This window comes from Alligator sinensis, unplaced genomic scaffold (genome assembly GCF_000455745.1).
Source record: "Alligator sinensis unplaced genomic scaffold, ASM45574v1 scaffold98_1, whole genome shotgun sequence".
Taxonomy (NCBI): Eukaryota; Metazoa; Chordata; order Crocodylia; family Alligatoridae; genus Alligator; species Alligator sinensis.
In genome coordinates this window covers 1,709,925-1,715,085 of record NW_005842058.1, presented here as the reverse complement: position 1 = coordinate 1,715,085, position 5,161 = coordinate 1,709,925, and the positions used below count along the sequence as shown (strand labels likewise).

General features: G+C 57.2%; 1 long non-coding RNA gene across 1 annotated transcript in view; it reads left to right on the top strand.

Annotated features, from left to right (window-relative positions):
• LOC112550216 overlaps nucleotides 1-4,520 on the top strand; it is a 23,158-nt gene extending 18,638 nt beyond the window's left edge. The window contains exon 3 of the long non-coding RNA XR_003093929.1: nucleotides 3,805-4,520. This is a non-coding gene — a long non-coding RNA (uncharacterized LOC112550216). The remainder of the gene's footprint in view (nucleotides 1-3,804) is intronic.
• The last annotated feature ends 641 nt before the right edge of the window (nucleotides 4,521-5,161 follow it).

The following is a 5,161-nucleotide window of genomic DNA, read 5'->3' as shown; positions in this document are numbered from 1 at the left end:
GTGGCATTCCGGCGCTGTCCGCCTCAGCTATCAGGTGACAGGCAGCAGCTCCTCAGTCATTCCTGGCACAGGCGGCCCCAGGGCCATTCCCAAGCTGCAGGACTTGGGGTAGAGCCCATGGGGGAACATAGAGCCCAGGGGGTGGGGGTCTTGGCTCTGAAATGCTCTGGCTCTGCTGGAGGGAGGAGGGGATGGACCCGGGGCAGAGGGTCCGGTTGCAGCAGGGAGCCCCTGAGCTGGCTGGGCATGCTTGGGCTGGTGGAAGGAGCAGGAGTCCATGGGGCAAACATCCCTCCCCATCTTGTTAGGAACAAAGCGGGGACATGCTAGAGTCGAGCCCCTCAGCTGTCACCATCACGGTGGCTGGTCTGAGTGACCCCTTGTCTCCAGACCTGGAGGCGGGGGGGGCCACGGCCATGCACTGTCCCCATGGCCCCGCTGCACCTCCTCAGTGTGCCCCTGTGCCCCAGAACCAGGCCCTGGCACTTGCCTCTTCCTCAGGGCCAGCTGTGAAATGTACACCATGGGGTGCTCAGCACCCAGAAGCACGGACGGTTGCAAGCCAGGGGTGCTGGGCAAACCCATCTTTGCTACACCCTCGTGCAAGGCTCAGCTCCCTGCTCAGTCTCTGTTCAGTAGAGGCTCAGCACCATTCAGGATCCAGCCCTCAGGTTGGGTGGGGGAGGCCGTGGGGGCCGGGAAGCAGGGATCCAGGGCTAGGGCGGCGGAGCGGTTAGTCACTGGCTGTGGTTTGCATGCGTTTCCAGCACGTGGGAGGCAGCTCTGTTCCGGCCTCACCAGCAGCACCAGGACCGCGGGCGTTTGGCAAAGCCAACGGGCAGAGCTGCGCACTCCAGTCTATAAATACAGCGGGCTCCCAGCTCTGTCTAGACAGGAAGCAAGGCTGCGAGCAGGAGAGCGCTCCCCGCTCGAGAGGGGACCGCGGCCGGCCGGAGGAAATCAGCTACCAACATCTGTGCAGATGTGCTCAAGGAGGAGCTCCCTCTTAAAGGGGAAGATGGGTAGCAGGAGCTTGCCCTTCTTCTGCACCCCTGCATTTCCAGAGCTCAGTTCCTGTCAGAGGCCTTGCCCTGCACTAGGGTGCTGGGTGCTGGGCAGATGCTCCTTTAGCACGGCTGCCCCAGTCCACTTCTGCCCCTTAGTGAAGTGCACAGAGATCTGCATTTCCTCCCGGTGGGGGAGAAGTGGGATGAATTGGCCCTTCTAGAGCAGGTCAAAGCTCTGGTGGATACAGCTGCCAAACTGAGCAGAAGTAGCCACAGGCTCAGAGAGAGGGATGAGCTGTAGGGAAGCCCCACAGATTCAGGTTCCTACGGTGCAACCTTCTTGCCTCGAATGCAAGGGCCTAGCTTGGCTTTGCAGCTCTGTTCCCTCGCCCAGGGGATTTACCAGACTCCTGCCAAGGCCTTAGATGTGTTTCACAACTGCTGATAGGAAGGAAAGCCCCCTGACCCAGCTCTTCCTCCCAGCCCTGCCAAGTCCCCTAGCAGCTGAGCAAGGGCCTACCCTGAGGCCCATTGGGGCAGCCAGAAACTTGGACACTGCATAGTGCAATGCCCTACCCAGGCCAGAACTGGATCCCCTGGGTTCCCATCTAACCAGGGCCTGAAAACCAATGCAAAGACCCAGCCCTAGGGAATCCAGTCCCTAGGCGGAAAAGATCCCCTTCCCTTCATGCCCGATGGCAGAGCTGATTGCTGTTTGCTTTGTATTGCTTTCATTTTATATCCTTGAAGGGGAAAGACCTCTTCCCAAGGGGGATGTTTCTCGGCTGTGGGGTTTTTTTACTATAAATATCTAAAGTGTTGCTTGAAAGAAAGAAAAAACAAACCTGCTCTAGGTAGTGGGAGAGAAATCATAGCCCCTGGGTAATGACACATAATTATAGCCTTTCTCCTGATGAAAGGAGCAGCCTCCGAACGCCCAAATGACAGTGTGCATAAAATGCTATTATCAGATTATCCAAGTGGCAGGATCCTTGCAGCGACAAGGAACCCGAATGCTTAGAGCATCTGGATCCCAGCGAGAAACAACAGGTCTACACCCCTGCCCAGACCGGGCCGGCAGGCATCGGCCCAGCCCAGGGCTGCATTTCTGGCTCCAGAGGGGAAGCTGATGCCAGAGAGGGCAAAACTCTCGGTATTAAGTTCCTCAGGTGGAACAGGTCACTCTGATCAACCCACACTACTCTCTTCTCTTGGCAAGGCACAGGCACGAGAGAGTCCAAGGAGTTTGATTCAAATGTGAGCCCAATGAACGCAGCTCGGCAGATGTGCCACCCCTGAGAAAAATGGTCAAACAGGGGCAGCTGCTCAAGGGCTCTGGGAAGATGCTTCCCCGAACTAGCTGAGAAAGCAACAGGTACAACCAGCCTCTGGATGTCTCAGGAGGAGAAGCAGGTGTTTGGCTGAAACAAGGAGCCCTGCTGTTACTCTGTTGTGTTCTGGTCCCACCAAATGCAGGAGAGGCTGGGCTGGGCTGGGCTGTGCAGAGCTTTGCATAGGGGAGAACTTTGCTCTGACCTTCCTGGGATGCCCAGCACTGTGCCAGAGAGGAGGACAGTGGCAGGCTTGCTGCAGGATGTGGCCGGAGTCCCGCTGGGGTCACTGCATCCACTGCTGTTTGGGAAGTGCTCACAGGAGGCCCAAAGGGATTGCATGACCTCCGTCCCTCCCCTCACCCTGCAGTCCAAGGTCATGGTCAGACCTGCTCTTCTGCCCCCACCCATGGGACCCAATGTGCTCCAGCTCCCTTAGCAAGGGCTCAGAGAGCCCCTGGTTCTCACTGCTTCTGGATGCAGGGGTGCTGGAGCATTTCACACTTCATTAACCTTAATCTGGACCACCGGATACAGGGCCCTGCCTTGTCTTAGCACTGTCGGCCACTTCCTGCAAACTTTGCTCCCGGCAAAGCCTCGAAGGCCTTCTATGCCAAGCTCCCACCTCGCATGACCTGCAGGGTAGCTCATTAACAGAGGGTGACCTTCCCAGGCTGGATCTTCCACGGTGAAGCAGCCAAAGCAGTTCCCAGGGACCCAGAGCACACGCACTGCTTGTAGTGCCAGCTAAAGCCCAAACCACCAAGTGTCCTCCGCTGGGTGCAGCCAGCACACACTTCACTCCCACCTTCTTTGGCTGGACAGATCTACCATAAGATGGCCTCCGTGAACACAGGGCTTGGCAGGCTGGGTGAGACCAGAGACCCCCAGGCTTGTACCCCATCTCTGGCTAGGGCTAACAACAGCTCCTCCAGGAAAGATGTGCAAACCCTGCAACAAGTACGGGGGGAGCTGCACGGACATGACTGTGAAGTTTGTTTCCCTGCTACCAAGCAGGCCCCAGCTGTTTTTTCTACCTGTAACATGGTCTGGGAGGAGGGTTTGCTTGGTCCAAAGGACACAGCATGGCATGACCCTTTCCATAAGAGTGCATTTCCCCAGCGCTCGAACAAGTGATCACCAGGCCCATGCACCAAGCTCTCCAGATCGTGCTCCAAAGCCCCACTGCTGCCCCAGCCCTTGCACTCCCCTCTGTGAGCAGGACCCCTGGGCAGCCTCCCAGGACTCGCTGCAGGAAGGGCAGCTGTAAGGTTCCTCATGTGTTGGAAAGAGTTTCATCAGGTACCCTTTGGGGGAGGGCGGGGGAGAGGGAGGAGCTTCCCCAGTGATCCATCTTCCCCTTGCTGCCTATAGGCATTTGTTATCTGGGGTTTCCTTCTCCCTCTAGGCAAATAGCAGGCAGCTGCTGCTACTCCAATTAACTTGAGTGCCTTTATCTGTCCCAGGGATTTCCTTATGCCCTTGGAAGACCTGATCCCGAGCTGCTGGAGTTGGAGGACCTGATCCTAACCTGCTGGAGTTGACGGGAATCTTTCCAAATGGCCCATCATGTGAGGCCACGGATAGGAAATCAGCACAGATTTCTCTGCTCTCTCTTTCTCGGCTGCTAATACCTGCATCCATGCTAGTGAAGCTGCAAATGTGACCCAATACAGTGCTAATGCTCCTGTAGTAGTGACCGACCTTGAGGAAGCCACTGAGCCTACCTCATGCCCAGCTGCCCCATCTAGCAGGGGGCAAGGAACCTGCATCCCGGCCTCCGTTGCTGAGACAATAAACTTCATCCCTAACCAGACGTGCCCACCCTGTGCAACCTGCCCTACACAAGGTGACTGCCATAGGCACTAGCCCAGCTGACACCAGAATCTCTTTGTTGAGGAAGCCATAACTTGTGTGAGTGAGCTATTTCCAGGGGCCTGAAAAGGGCCAGGAGGATCAGGGAGCTGGTGCGGGGATGGGAAGGGCCAGGCATCTCCCCTGAGCACTCAGCAGCCCCCATATGAGAGGGGAAGCCTAACACGCGTGCGCCCGGCTCAGCGTCAGCGTGAAGGGGGCTGTCAAACAACATCATTTATCTCCTCTGGCAGATCAATCAGAGGCCAGAAGTCAAATCTGCCTTATGTGGAAAATATACTGTGGTGCATAATTATCCCCGAGAATGCGTTTCACAGAGCACAGCTCCTAGGGCGTGCACTTAACCTCGGAGCAAATTAAAGAGGCTGTCTCTGCAGCCTCAGGGGCTAAGGGCCAGGGCGTGGAAACGAGCCCGGCTGCATGGGGCTGTAAAGTGCGTACAACTGCACCCCAGAGCTGCCTGGCCCGCAGCACCCTCCCCAGACATGCGCACAGGCTGCAGGACCCCAGCAGGTCTGAGGCTCCTGTCCATCCAAGACCCTGTGGTGCAAGGTCCCCTCAGGCTCAGGGGACAGGCATCTGATTTTAGGTCAATCTGCAACATGTGGTGTAACTCTGGGGAAAGACTGGGGAGTGGTGAACCACGTCCAAACAGGGCCCTGCAGCCCACGGCCCAAAGGGGAAGGATTTATAGAAGTGCATGGCAATGGGCACCCCATAAAGAGCCAGGGTGCAATACCAGGGACCTGAGCGCTGCTCTGCACTGTGGGAAAACCTGGCTGTCAGACAGGTGCAGGGTACTGGGAAACTGGCCCTCCCCTCAGGGTGCACAAGGGGCTTCAAACTTGGCTCCCCAGGGAGCTGTAGCTGGTCTCCTGCATCAAGCCAACGGTGACTCAGAGGCTGAAGCCCTCTGGGCATTAACCATCCCTTCCTCCCATGCAGCCT